We start from the raw sequence: 15653 nt of genomic DNA, 5'->3' as shown, positions 1-15653 counted from the left end.
TTGGACAACTTTTCTTTTCTTCATGCCAAACACTTGCAGACCTCCGTGCAACGTCCAGAACACGATGGGAGATGTTTTCTGTGCTGGCGCAGGTTTTCCTTGCCAGACGTAGTGGAAAAGCTTTTTGCTAAGATGTAGACCACAAAAGACGCTAAAGACGAAGGTACGATGCTCTCCGGAGCTAAGAGCCGCTCCCGGGCTTCTTTCGGCAGAAGCCGCGCTAAGAGAGCACTGTGACCGGTACAATCGTCTTTGCGCGAAGAAGCCGCTTCTTCGGCTCCAGGATCCGGAGAGAGCGGCAGCTTCGGAAAGGTGAAGAAGGATGCTGTATTACATTGGGATTGTGTGCGCAGCTTGCCAACTGATAGAAAACAGTACCTTACCACTCTCCTGACTTTTCCAATCACATGAATATTCGATTGGAAGCTGTTTTGGACAACTTTTCTTTTCTTCATGCCAAGCACTTGGCAGACCTCCGTGCAACGGTAGAACACGATGGGAGTTGTTTTCTGTGCTGGCACACTTTCTCCTTGCCAGACGTAGTGGAAAAGCTTTTTGCTAAGATGTAGACCACAAAAGACGCTAAAGACGAAGGTACGATGCTCTCCGGAGCTAAGAGCCGCTCCCGGGCTTCTTTCGGCAGAAGCCGCGCTAAGAGAGCACTGTGACCGGTACAATCGTCTTTGCGCGAAGAAGCCGCTTCTTCGGCTCCAGGAGCCGGAGAGAGCGGCAGCATCGGAAAGGTGAAGAAGGATGCTGTATTACATTGGGATTGTGTGCGGAGCTTGCCAACTGATAGTAAACAGTACCTTACCACTCTCCTGACTTTTCCAATCACATGAATATTCGATTGGAAGCTGTTTTGGACAACTTTTCTTTTCTTCATGCCAAGCACTTGGCAGACCTCCGTGCAACGTTAGAACACGATGGGAGATGTTTTCTGTGCTGGCACACTTCCTCCTTGCCAGACATAGTGGAAAAGCTTTTTGCTAAGATGTAGACCACAAAAGACGCTAAAGACGAAGGTACGATGCTCTCCGGAGCTAAGAGCCGCTCCCGGGCTTCTTTCGGCAGAAGCCGCGCTAAGAGAGCACTGTGACCGGTACAATCGTCTTTGCACGAAGAAGCCGCTTCTTCGGCTCCAGGAGCCGGAGAGAGCGGCAGCTTCGGAAAGGTGAAGAAGGATGCTGTACAACACTGGGATTGTGTGCGCAGCTTGCCAAGTGATAGAAAACAGTACCTTACCACTCTCCTGACTTTTCCAATCACATGAATATTCGATTGGAAGCTCTTTTGGACAACTTTTCTTTTCTTCATGCCAAGCACTTGGTAGACCTCCGTGCAACGTTAGAACACGATGGGAGATGTTTTCTGTGCTGGCGCAGGTTTTCCTTGCCAGACGTAGTGGAAAAGCTTTCTGCTAAGATGTAGACCACAAAAGACGCTAAAGACGAAGGTACGATGCTCTCCGGAGCTAAGAGCCGCTCCCGGGCTTCTTTCGGCAGAAGCCGCGCTAAGAGAGCACTGTGACCGGTACAATCGTCTTTGCGCGAAGAAGCCGCTTCTTCGGCTCCAGGATCCGGAGAGAGCGGCAGCTTCGGAAAGGTGAAGAAGGATGCTGTATTACATTGGGATTGTGTGCGCAGCTTGCCAACTGATAGAAAACAGTACCTTACCACTCTCCTGACTTTTCCAATCACATGAATATTCAATTGGAAGCTGTTTTGGACAACTTTTCTTTTCTTCATGCCAAGCACTTGGCAGACCTCCGTGCAACGGTAGAACACGATGGGAGTTGTTTTCTGTGCTGGCACACTTTCTCCTTGCCAGACGTAGTGGAAAAGCTTTTTGCTAAGATGTAGACCACAAAAGACGCTAAAGACGAAGGTACGATGCTCTCCGGAGCTAAGAGCCGCTCCCGGGCTTCTTTCGGCAGAAGCCGCGCTAAGAGAGCACTGTGACCGGTACAATCGTCTTTGCGCGAAGAAGCCGCTTCTTCGGCTCCAGGAGCCGGAGAGAGCGGCAGCATCGGAAAGGTGAAGAAGGATGCTGTATTACATTGGGATTGTGTGCGCAGCTTGCCAACTGATAGTAAACAGTACCTTACCACTCTCCTGACTTTTCCAATCACATGAATATTCGATTGGAAGCTGTTTTGGACAACTTTTCTTTTCTTCATGCCAAGCACTTGGCAGACCTCCGTGCAACGTCCAGAACACGATGGGAGATGTTTTCTGTGCTGGCACACTTCCTCCTTGCCAGACATAGTGGAAAAGCTTTTTGCTAAGATGTAGACCACAAAAGACGCTAAAGACGAAGGTACGATGCTCTCCGGAGCTAAGAGCCGCTCCCGGGCTTCTTTCGGCAGAAGCCGCGCTAAGAGAGCACTGTGACCGGTACAATCGTCTTTGCACGAAGAAGCCGCTTCTTCGGCTCCAGGAGCCGGAGAGAGCGGCAGCTTCGGAAAGGTGAAGAAGGATGCTGTACAACACTGGGATTGTGTGCGCAGCTTGCCAAGTGATAGAAAACAGTACCTTACCACTCTCCTGACTTTTCCAATCACATGAATATTCGATTGGAAGCTCTTTTGGACAACTTTTCTTTTCTTCATGCCAAGCACTTGGCAGACCTCCGTGCAACGTTAGAACACGATGGGAGATGTTTTCTGTGCTGGCGCAGGTTTTCCTTGCCAGACGTAGTGGAAAAGCTTTTTGCTAAGATGTAGACCACAAAAGACGCTAAAGACGAAGGTACGATGCTCTCCGGAGCTAAGAGCCGCTCCCGGGCTTCTTTCGGCAGAAGCCGCGCTAAGAGAGCACTGTGACCGGTACAATCGTCTTTGCGCGAAGAAGCCGCTTCTTCGGCTCCAGGAGCCCGAGAGAGCGGCAGCATCGGAAAGGTGAAGAAGGATGCTGTACAACACTGGGATTGTGTGCGCAGCTTGCCAACTGATAGAAAACAGTACCTTACCACTCTCCTGACTTTTCCAATCACATGAATATTCGATTGGAAGCTGTTTTGGACAACTTTCCTTTTCTTCATGCCAAACACTTGCAGACCTCCGTGCAACGTCCAGAACACGATGGGAGATGTTTTCTGTGCTGGCGCAGGTTTTCCTTGCCAGACGTAGTGGAAAAGCTTTTTGCTAAGATGTAGACCACAAAAGACGCTAAAGACGAAGGTACGATGCTCTCCGGAGCTAAGAGCCGCTCCCGGGCTTCTTTCGGCAGAAGCCGCGCTAAGAGAGCACTGTGACCGGTACAATCGTCTTTGCGCGAAGAAGCCGCTTCTTCGGCTCCAGGATCCGGAGAGAGCGGCAGCTTCGGAAATGTGAAGAAGGATGCTGTATTACATTGGGATTGTGTGCGCAGCTTGCCAACTGATAGAAAACAGTACCTTACCACTCTCCTGACTTTTCCAATCACATGAATATTCAATTGGAAGCTGTTTTGGACAACTTTTCTTTTCTTCATGCCAAGCACTTGGCAGACCTCCGTGCAACGGTAGAACACGATGGGAGTTGTTTTCTGTGCTGGCACACTTCCTCCTTGCCAGACGTAGTGGAAAAGCTTTTTGCTAAGATGTAGACCACAAAAGACGCTAAAGACGAAGGTACGATGCTCTCCGGAGCTAAGAGCCGCTCCCGGGCTTCTTTCGGCAGAAGCCGCGCTAAGAGAGCACTGTGACCGGTACAATCGTCTTTGCGCGAAGAAGCCGCTTCTTCGGCTCCAGGAGCCGGAGAGAGCGGCAGCATCGGAAAGGTGAAGAAGGATGCTGTATTACATTGGGATTGTGTGCGCAGCTTGCCAACTGATAGAAAACAGTACCTTACCACTCTCCTGACTTTTCCAATCACATGAATATTCGATTGGAAGCTGTTTTGGACAACTTTTCTTCTCTTCTTGTCAAACACTTGGCAGACATCCGTGCAACGTCCAGAACACGATGGGAGATGTTTTCTGTGCTGGCGCAGGTTTTCCTTGCCAGACGTAGTGGAAAAGCTTTCTGCTAAGATGTAGACCACAAAAGACGCTAAAGACGAAGGTACGATGCTCTCCGGAGCTAAGAGCCGCTCCCGGGCTTCTTTCGGCAGAAGCCGCGCTAAGAGAGCACTGTGACCGGTACAATCGTCTTTGCGCGAAGAAGCCGCTTCTTCGGCTCCAGGAGCCCGAGAGAGCGGCAGCATCGGAAAGGTGAAGAAGGATGCTGTATTACATTGGGATTGTGTGCGCAGCTTGCCAACTGATAGAAAACAGTACCTTACCACTCTCCTGACTTTTCCAATCACATGAATATTCGATTGGAAGCTGTTTTGGACAACTTTTCTTTTCTTCATGCCAAACACTTGCAGACCTCCGTGCAACGTCCAGAACACGATGGGAGATGTTTTCTGTGCTGGCGCAGGTTTTCCTTGCCAGACGTAGTGGAAAAGCTTTTTGCTAAGATGTAGACCACAAAAGACGCTAAAGACGAAGGTACGATGCTCTCCGGAGCTAAGAGCCGCTCCCGGGCTTCTTTCGGCAGAAGCCGCGCTAAGAGAGCACTGTGACCGGTACAATCGTCTTTGCGCGAAGAAGCCGCTTCTTCGGCTCCAGGAGCCGGAGAGAGCGGCAGCTTCGGAAAGGTGAAGAAGGATGCTGTATTACATTGGGATTGTGTGCGCAGCTTGCCAACTGATAGAAAACAGTACCTTACCACTCTCCTGACTTTTCCAATCACATGAATATTCAATTGGAAGCTGTTTTGGACAACTTTTCTTTTCTTCATGCCAAGCTTTTGGCAGACCTCCGTGCAACGTTAGAACACGATGGGAGATGTTTTCTGTGCTGGCGCAGGTTTTCCTTGCCAGACGTAGTGGAAAAGCCTTTTGCTAAGATGTAGACCACAAAAGACGCTAAAGACGAAGGTACGATGCTCTCCGGAGCTAAGAGCCGCTCCCGGGCTTCTTTCGGCAGAAGCCGCGCTAAGAGAGCACTGTGACCGGTACAATCGTCTTTGCGCGAAGAAGCCGCTTCTTCGGCTCCAGGAGCCGGAGAGAGCGGCAGCTTCGGAAAGGTGAAGAAGGATGCTGTATTACATTGGGATTGTGTGCGCAGCTTGCCAACTGATAGAAAACAGTACCTTACCACTCTCCTGACTTTTCCAATCACATGAATATTCGATTGGAAGCTGTTTTGGACAACTTTTCTTCTCTTCTTGTCAAACACTTGGCAGACCTCCGTGCAACGTTAGAACACGATGGGAGATGTTTTCTGTGTTGGCACACTTTCTCCTTGCCAGACGTAGTGGAAAAGCTTTTTGCTAAGATGTAGACCACAAAATACGCTAAAGACGAAGGTACGATGCTCTCCGGAGCTAAGAGCCGCTCCCGGGCTTCTTTCGGCAGAAGCCGCGCTAAGAGAGCACTGTGACCGGTACAATCGTCTTTGCGCGAAGAAGCCGCTTCTTCGGCTCCAGGAGCCGGAGAGAGCGGCAGCATTGGTAAGGTGAAGAAGGATGCTGTATTACATTGGGATTGTGTGCGCAGCTTGCCAAGTGATAGAAAACAGTACCTTACCACTCTCCTGACTTTTCCAATCACATGAATATTCGATTGGAAGCTGTTTTGGACAACTTTTCTTCTCTTCTTGTCAAACACTTGGCAGACCTCCGTGCAACGTCCAGAACACGATGGGAGATGTTTTCTGTGCTGGCGCAGGTTTTCCTTGCCAGACATAGTGGAAAAGCTTTTTGCTAAGATGTAGACCACAAAAGACGCTAAAGACGAAGGTACGATGCTCTCCGGAGCTAAGAGCCGCTCCCGGGCTTCTTTCGGCAGAAGCCGCGCTAAGAGAGCACTGTGACCGGTACAATCGTCTTTGCGCGAAGAAGCCGCTTCTTCGGCTCCAGGAGCCGGAGAGAGCGGCAGCATCGGAAAGGTGAAGAAGGATGCTGTACAACACTGGGATTGTGTGCGCAGCTTGCCAACTGATAGAAAACAGTACCTTACAACTCTCCTGACTTTTCCAATCACATGAATATTCCATTGGAAGCTGTTTTGGACAACTTTTCTTTTCTTCATGCCAAACACTTGCAGACCTCCGTGCAACGTCCAGAACACGATGGGAGATGTTTTCTGTGCTGGCGCAGGTTTTCCTTGCCAGACGTAGTGGAAAAGCTTTTTGCTAAGATGTAGACCACAAAAGACGCTAAAGACGAAGGTACGATGCTCTCCGGAGCTAAGAGCCGCTCCCGGGCTTCTTTCGGCAGAAGCCGCGCTAAGAGAGCACTGTGACCGGTACAATCGTCTTTGCGCGAAGAAGCCGCTTCTTCGGCTCCAGGAGCCGGAGAGAGCGGCAGCATCGGAAAGGTGAAGAAGGATGCTGTACAACACTGGGATTGTGTGCGCAGCTTGCCAACTGATAGAAAACAGTACCTTACCACTCTCCTGACTTTTCCAATCACATGAATATTCGATTGGAAGCTCTTTTGGACAACTTTTCTTTTCTTCATGCCAAGCTTTTGGCAGACCTCCGTGCAACGTTAGAACACGATGGGAGATGTTTTCTGTGCTGGCGCAGGTTTTCCTTGCCAGACGTAGTGGAAAAGCCTTTTGCTAAGATGTAGACCACAAAAGACGCTAAAGACGAAGGTACGATGCTCTCCCGAGCTAAGAGCCGCTCCCGGGCTTCTTTCAGCAGAAGCCGCGCTAAGAGAGCACTGTGACCGGTACAATCGTCTTTGCGCGAAGAAGCCGCTTCTTCGGCTCCAGGAGCCGGAGAGAGCGGCAGCTTCGGAAATGTGAAGAAGGATGCTGTATTACATTGGGATTGTGTGCGCAGCTTGCCAACTGATAGAAAACAGTACCTTACCACTCTCCTGACTTTTCCAATCACATGAATATTCGATTGGAAGCTGTTTTGCACAACTTTTCTTCTCTTCTTGTCAAACACTTGGCAGACCTCCGTGCAACGTTAGAACACGATGGGAGATGTTTTCTGTGTTGGCACACTTTTTCCTTGCCAGACGTAGTGGAAAAGCTTTTTGCTAAGATGTAGACCACAAAAGACGCTAAAGACGAAGGTACGATGCTCTCCGGAGCTAAGAGCCGCTCCCGGGCTTCTTTCGGCAGAAGCCGCGCTAAGAGAGCACTGTGACCGGTACAATCGTCTTTGCGCGAAGAAGCCGCTTCTTCGGCTCCAGGAGCCGGAGAGAGCGGCTGCATTGGTAAGGTGAAGAAGGATGCTGTATTACATTGGGATTGTGTGCGCAGCTTGCCAACTGATAGAAAACAGTACCTTACCACTCTCCTGACTTTTCCAATCACATGAATATTCGATTGGAAGCTCTTTTGGACAACTTTTCTTCTCTTCTTGTCAAACACTTGGCAGACCTCCGTGCAACGTCCAGAACACGATGGGAGATGTTTTCTGTGCTGGCGCAGGTTTTCCTTGCCAGACATAGTGGAAAAGCTTTCTGCTAAGATGTAGACCACAAAAGACGCTAAAGACGAAGGTACGATGCTCTCCGGAGCTAAGAGCCGCTCCCGGGCTTCTTTCGGCAGAAGCCGCGCTAAGAGAGCACTGTGACCGGTACAATCGTCTTTGCACGAAGAAGCCGCTTCTTCGGCTCCAGGAGCCGGAGAGAGCGGCAGCATCGGAAAGGTGAAGAAGGATGCTGTACAACACTGGGATTGTGTGCGCAGCTTGCCAACTGATAGAAAACAGTACCTTACCACTCTCCTGACTTTTCCAATCACATGAATATTCGATTGGAAGCTGTTTTGGACAACTTTTCTTCTCTTCTTGTCAAACACTTGGCAGACATCCGTGCAACGTCCAGAACACGATGGGAGATGTTTTCTGTGCTGGCGCAGGTTTTCCTTGCCAGACGTAGTGGAAAAGCTTTCTGCTAAGATGTAGACCACAAAAGACGCTAAAGACGAAGGTACGATGCTCTCCGGAGCTAAGAGCCGCTCCCGGGCTTCTTTCGGCAGAAGCCGCGCTAAGAGAGCACTGTGACCGGTACAATCGTCTTTGCGCGAAGAAGCCGCTTCTTCGGCTCCAGGAGCCGGAGAGAGCGGCAGCATCGGAAAGGTGAAGAAGGATGCTGTACAACACTGGGATTGTGTGCGCAGCTTGCCAACTGATAGAAAACAGTACCTTACCACTCTCCTGACTTTTCCAATCACATGAATATGCGATTGGAAGCTGTTTTGGACAACTTTTCTTTTCTTCATGCCAAACACTTGCAGACCTCCGTGCAACGTCCAGAACACGATGGGAGATGTTTTCTGTGCTGGCGCAGGTTTTCCTTGCCAGACGTAGTGGAAAAGCTTTCTGCTAAGATGTAGACCACAAAAGACGCTAAAGACGAAGGTACGATGCTCTCCGGAGCTAAGAGCCGCTCCCGGGCTTCTTTCGGCAGAAGCCGCGCTAAGAGAGCACTGTGACCGGTACAATCGTCTTTGCGCGAAGAAGCCGCTTCTTCGGCTCCAGGATCCGGAGAGAGCGGCAGCTTCGGAAAGGTGAAGAAGGATGCTGTATTACATTGGGATTGTGTGCGCAGCTTGCCAACTGATAGAAAACAGTACCTTACCACTCTCCTGACTTTTCCAATCACATGAATATTCAATTGGAAGCTGTTTTGGACAACTTTTCTTTTCTTCATGCCAAGCACTTGGCAGACCTCCGTGCAACGGTAGAACACGATGGGAGTTGTTTTCTGTGCTGGCACACTTTCTCCTTGCCAGACGTAGTGGAAAAGCTTTTTGCTAAGATGTAGACCACAAAAGACGCTAAAGACGAAGGTACGATGCTCTCCGGAGCTAAGAGCCGCTCCCGGGCTTCTTTCGGCAGAAGCCGCGCTAAGAGAGCACTGTGACCGGTACAATCGTCTTTGCGCGAAGAAGCCGCTTCTTCGGCTCCAGGAGCCGGAGAGAGCGGCAGCATCGGAAAGGTGAAGAAGGATGCTGTATTACATTGGGATTGTGTGCGCAGCTTGCCAACTGATAGTAAACAGTACCTTACCACTCTCCTGACTTTTCCAATCACATGAATATTCGATTGGAAGCTGTTTTGGACAACTTTTCTTTTCTTCATGCCAAGCACTTGGCAGACCTCCGTGCAACGTCCAGAACACGATGGGAGATGTTTTCTGTGCTGGCACACTTCCTCCTTGCCAGACATAGTGGAAAAGCTTTTTGCTAAGATGTAGACCACAAAAGACGCTAAAGACGAAGGTACGATGCTCTCCGGAGCTAAGAGCCGCTCCCGGGCTTCTTTCGGCAGAAGCCGCGCTAAGAGAGCACTGTGACCGGTACAATCGTCTTTGCACGAAGAAGCCGCTTCTTCGGCTCCAGGAGCCGGAGAGAGCGGCAGCTTCGGAAAGGTGAAGAAGGATGCTGTACAACACTGGGATTGTGTGCGCAGCTTGCCAAGTGATAGAAAACAGTACCTTACCACTCTCCTGACTTTTCCAATCACATGAATATTCGATTGGAAGCTCTTTTGGACAACTTTTCTTTTCTTCATGCCAAGCACTTGGCAGACCTCCGTGCAACGTTAGAACACGATGGGAGATGTTTTCTGTGCTGGCGCAGGTTTTCCTTGCCAGACGTAGTGGAAAAGCTTTCTGCTAAGATGTAGACCACAAAAGACGCTAAAGACGAAGGTACGATGCTCTCCGGAGCTAAGAGCCGCTCCCGGGCTTCTTTCGGCAGAAGCCGCGCTAAGAGAGCACTGTGACCGGTACAATCGTCTTTGCGCGAAGAAGCCGCTTCTTCGGCTCCAGGAGCCCGAGAGAGCGGCAGCTTCGGAAAGGTGAAGAAGGATGCTGTACAACACTGGGATTGTGTGCGCAGCTTGCCAACTGATAGAAAACAGTACCTTACCACTCTCCTGACTTTTCCAATCACATGAATATTCGATTGGAAGCTGTTTTGGACAACTTTCCTTTTCTTCATGCCAAACACTTGCAGACCTCCGTGCAACGTCCAGAACACGATGGGAGATGTTTTCTGTGCTGGCGCAGGTTTTCCTTGCCAGACGTAGTGGAAAAGCTTTTTGCTAAGATGTAGACCACAAAAGACGCTAAAGACGAAGGTACGATGCTCTCCGGAGCTAAGAGCCGCTCCCGGGCTTCTTTCGGCAGAAGCCGCGCTAAGAGAGCACTGTGACCGGTACAATCGTCTTTGCGCGAAGAAGCCGCTTCTTCGGCTCCAGGATCCGGAGAGAGCGGCAGCTTCGGAAATGTGAAGAAGGATGCTGTATTACATTGGGATTGTGTGCGCAGCTTGCCAACTGATAGAAAACAGTACCTTACCACTCTCCTGACTTTTCCAATCACATGAATATTCAATTGGAAGCTGTTTTGGACAACTTTTCTTTTCTTCATGCCAAGCACTTGGCAGACCTCCGTGCAACGGTAGAACACGATGGGAGTTGTTTTCTGTGCTGGCACACTTCCTCCTTGCCAGACGTAGTGGAAAAGCTTTTTGCTAAGATGTAGACCACAAAAGACGCTAAAGACGAAGGTACGATGCTCTCCGGAGCTAAGAGCCGCTCCCGGGCTTCTTTCGGCAGAAGCCGCGCTAAGAGAGCACTGTGACCGGTACAATCGTCTTTGCGCGAAGAAGCCGCTTCTTCGGCTCCAGGAGCCGGAGAGAGCGGCAGCATCGGAAAGGTGAAGAAGGATGCTGTATTACATTGGGATTGTGTGCGCAGCTTGCCAACTGATAGAAAACAGTACCTTACCACTCTCCTGACTTTTCCAATCACATGAATATTCGATTGGAAGCTGTTTTGGACAACTTTTCTTCTCTTCTTGTCAAACACTTGGCAGACATCCGTGCAACGTCCAGAACACGATGGGAGATGTTTTCTGTGCTGGCGCAGGTTTTCCTTGCCAGACGTAGTGGAAAAGCTTTCTGCTAAGATGTAGACCACAAAAGACGCTAAAGACGAAGGTACGATGCTCTCCGGAGCTAAGAGCCGCTCCCGGGCTTCTTTCGGCAGAAGCCGCGCTAAGAGAGCACTGTGACCGGTACAATCGTCTTTGCGCGAAGAAGCCGCTTCTTCGGCTCCAGGAGCCCGAGAGAGCGGCAGCTTCGGAAAGGTGAAGAAGGATGCTGTATTACATTGGGATTGTGTGCGCAGCTTGCCAACTGATAGAAAACAGTACCTTACCACTCTCCTGACTTTTCCAATCACATGAATATTCGATTGGAAGCTGTTTTGGACAACTTTTCTTCTCTTCTTGTCAAACACTTGGCAGACCTCCGTGCAACGTTAGAACACGATGGGAGATGTTTTCTGTGTTGGCACACTTTCTCCTTGCCAGACGTAGTGGAAAAGCTTTTTGCTAAGATGTAGACCACAAAATACGCTAAAGACGAAGGTACGATGCTCTCCGGAGCTAAGAGCCGCTCCCGGGCTTCTTTCGGCAGAAGCCGCGCTAAGAGAGCACTGTGACCGGTACAATCGTCTTTGCGCGAAGAAGCCGCTTCTTCGGCTCCAGGAGCCGGAGAGAGCGGCAGCATTGGTAAGGTGAAGAAGGATGCTGTATTACATTGGGATTGTGTGCGCAGCTTGCCAAGTGATAGAAAACAGTACCTTACCACTCTCCTGACTTTTCCAATCACATGAATATTCGATTGGAAGCTGTTTTGGACAACTTTTCTTCTCTTCTTGTCAAACACTTGGCAGACCTCCGTGCAACGTCCAGAACACGATGGGAGATGTTTTCTGTGCTGGCGCAGGTTTTCCTTGCCAGACATAGTGGAAAAGCTTTTTGCTAAGATGTAGACCACAAAAGACGCTAAAGACGAAGGTACGATGCTCTCCGGAGCTAAGAGCCGCTCCCGGGCTTCTTTCGGCAGAAGCCGCGCTAAGAGAGCACTGTGACCGGTACAATCGTCTTTGCGCGAAGAAGCCGCTTCTTCGGCTCCAGGAGCCGGAGAGAGCGGCAGCATCGGAAAGGTGAAGAAGGATGCTGTACAACACTGGGATTGTGTGCGCAGCTTGCCAACTGATAGAAAACAGTACCTTACAACTCTCCTGACTTTTCCAATCACATGAATATTCCATTGGAAGCTGTTTTGGACAACTTTTCTTTTCTTCATGCCAAACACTTGCAGACCTCCGTGCAACGTCCAGAACACGATGGGAGATGTTTTCTGTGCTGGCGCAGGTTTTCCTTGCCAGACGTAGTGGAAAAGCTTTTTGCTAAGATGTAGACCACAAAAGACGCTAAAGACGAAGGTACGATGCTCTCCGGAGCTAAGAGCCGCTCCCGGGCTTCTTTCGGCAGAAGCCGCGCTAAGAGAGCACTGTGACCGGTACAATCGTCTTTGCGCGAAGAAGCCGCTTCTTCGGCTCCAGGAGCCGGAGAGAGCGGCAGCATCGGAAAGGTGAAGAAGGATGCTGTACAACACTGGGATTGTGTGCGCAGCTTGCCAACTGATAGAAAACAGTACCTTACCACTCTCCTGACTTTTCCAATCACATGAATATTCGATTGGAAGCTCTTTTGGACAACTTTTCTTTTCTTCATGCCAAGCTTTTGGCAGACCTCCGTGCAACGTTAGAACACGATGGGAGATGTTTTCTGTGCTGGCGCAGGTTTTCCTTGCCAGACGTAGTGGAAAAGCCTTTTGCTAAGATGTAGACCACAAAAGACGCTAAAGACGAAGGTACGATGCTCTCCCGAGCTAAGAGCCGCTCCCGGGCTTCTTTCAGCAGAAGCCGCGCTAAGAGAGCACTGTGACCGGTACAATCGTCTTTGCGCGAAGAAGCCGCTTCTTCGGCTCCAGGAGCCGGAGAGAGCGGCAGCTTCGGAAATGTGAAGAAGGATGCTGTATTACATTGGGATTGTGTGCGCAGCTTGCCAACTGATAGAAAACAGTACCTTACCACTCTCCTGACTTTTCCAATCACATGAATATTCGATTGGAAGCTGTTTTGCACAACTTTTCTTCTCTTCTTGTCAAACACTTGGCAGACCTCCGTGCAACGTTAGAACACGATGGGAGATGTTTTCTGTGTTGGCACACTTTTTCCTTGCCAGACGTAGTGGAAAAGCTTTTTGCTAAGATGTAGACCACAAAAGACGCTAAAGACGAAGGTACGATGCTCTCCGGAGCTAAGAGCCGCTCCCGGGCTTCTTTCGGCAGAAGCCGCGCTAAGAGAGCACTGTGACCGGTACAATCGTCTTTGCGCGAAGAAGCCGCTTCTTCGGCTCCAGGAGCCGGAGAGAGCGGCTGCATTGGTAAGGTGAAGAAGGATGCTGTATTACATTGGGATTGTGTGCGCAGCTTGCCAACTGATAGAAAACAGTACCTTACCACTCTCCTGACTTTTCCAATCACATGAATATTCGATTGGAAGCTCTTTTGGACAACTTTTCTTCTCTTCTTGTCAAACACTTGGCAGACCTCCGTGCAACGTCCAGAACACGATGGGAGATGTTTTCTGTGCTGGCGCAGGTTTTCCTTGCCAGACATAGTGGAAAAGCTTTCTGCTAAGATGTAGACCACAAAAGACGCTAAAGACGAAGGTACGATGCTCTCCGGAGCTAAGAGCCGCTCCCGGGCTTCTTTCGGCAGAAGCCGCGCTAAGAGAGCACTGTGACCGGTACAATCGTCTTTGCGCGAAGAAGCCGCTTCTTCGGCTCCAGGAGCCGGAGAGAGCGGCAGCATCGGAAAGGTGAAGAAGGATGCTGTACAACACTGGGATTGTGTGCGCAGCTTGCCAACTGATAGAAAACAGTACCTTACCACTCTCCTGACTTTTCCAATCACATGAATATTCGATTGGAAGCTGTTTTGGACAACTTTTCTTCTCTTCTTGTCAAACACTTGCAGACCTCCGTGCAACGTCCAGAACACGATGGGAGATGTTTTCTGTGCTGGCGCAGGTTTTCCTTGCCAGACGTAGTGGAAAAGCTTTTTGCTAAGATGTAGACCACAAAAGACGCTAAAGACGAAGGTACGATGCTCTCCGGAGCTAAGAGCCGCTCCCGGGCTTCTTTCGGCAGAAGCCGCGCTAAGAGAGCACTGTGAGCGGTACAATCGTCTTTGCGCGAAGAAGCCGCTTCTTCGGCTCCAGGAGCCGGAGGGAGCGGCAGCTTCGGAAATGTGAAGAAGGATGCTGTATTACATTGGGATTGTGTGCGCAGCTTGCCAACTGATAGAAAACAGTACCTTACCACTCTCCTGACTTTTCCAATCACATGAATATTCAATTGGAAGCTGTTTTGGACAACTTTTCTTTTCTTCATGCCAAGCACTTGGCAGACCTCCGTGCAACGGTAGAACACGATGGGAGTTGTTTTCTGTGCTGGCACACTTTCTCCTTGCCAGACGTAGTGGAAAAGCTTTTTGCTAAGATGTAGACCACAAAAGACGCTAAAGACGAAGGTACGATGCTCTCCGGAGCTAAGAGCCGCTCCCGGGCTTCTTTCGGCGGAAGCCGCGCTAAGAGAGCACTGTGACCGGTACAATCGTCTTTGCGCGAAGAAGCCGCTTCTTCGGCTCCAGGAGCCGGAGAGAGCGGCAGCTTCAGAAAGGTGAAGAAGGATGCTGTATTACACTGGGATTGTGTGCGCAGCTTGCCAACTGATAGAAAACAGTACCTTACCACTCTCCTGACTTTTCCAATCACATGAATATTCCATTGGAAGCTCTTTTGGACAGCTTTTCTTTTCTTCATGCCCAACACTTGCAGACCTCCGTGCAACGTCCAGAACACGATGGGAGATGTTTTCTGTGGTGGCACACTTTCTCCTTGCCAGACATAGTGGAAAAGCTTTTTGCTAAGATGTAGACCACAAAAGACCCTAAAGACGAAGGTACGATGCTCTCCGGAGCTAAGAGCCGCTCCCGGGCTTCTTTCGGCAGAAGCCGCGCTAAGAGAGCACTGTGACCGGTACAATCGTCTTTGCGCGAAGAAGCCGCTTCTTCGGCTCCAGGAGCCGGAGAGAGCGGCAGCATCGGAAAGGTGAAGAAGGATGCTGTATTACATTGGGATTGTGTGCGCAGCTTGCCAACTGATAGTAAACAGTACCTTACCACTCTCCTGACTTTTCCAATCACATGAATATTCGTTTGGAAGCTGTTTTGGACAACTTTTCTTTTCTTCATGCCAAGCACTTGGCAGACCTCCGTGCAACGTTAGAACACGATGGGAGATGTTTTCTGTGCTGGCGCAGGTTTTCCTTGCCAGACGTAGTGGAAAAGCTTTCTGCTAAGATGTAGACCACAAAAGACGCTAAAGACGAAGGTACGATGCTCTCCGGAGCTAAGAGCCGCTCCCGGGCTTCTTTCGGCAGAAGCCGCGCTAAGAGAGCACTGTGACCGGTACAATCGTCTTTGCGCGAAGAAGCCGCTTCTTCGGCTCCAGGAGCCCGAGAGAGCGGCAGCATCGGAAAGGTGAAGAAGGATGCTGTATTACATTGGGATTGTGTGCGCAGCTTGCCAACTGATAGAAAACAGTACCTTACCACTCTCCTGACTTTTCCAATCACATGAATATTCGATTGGAAGCTGTTTTGGACAACTTTTCTTTTCTTCATGCCAAACACTTGCAGACCTCCGTGCAACGTCCAGAACACGATGGGAGATGTTTTCTGTGCTGGCGCAGGTTTTCCTTGCCAGACGTAGTGGAAAAGCTTTTTGC

This window comes from Ammospiza caudacuta, chromosome 5 (genome assembly GCF_027887145.1).
Source record: "Ammospiza caudacuta isolate bAmmCau1 chromosome 5, bAmmCau1.pri, whole genome shotgun sequence".
NCBI lineage: Eukaryota > Metazoa > Chordata > Aves > Passeriformes > Passerellidae > Ammospiza > Ammospiza caudacuta.
The sequence above is the reverse complement of the archived record's forward strand: the minus strand, read 5'-3'. Positions refer to the sequence as shown.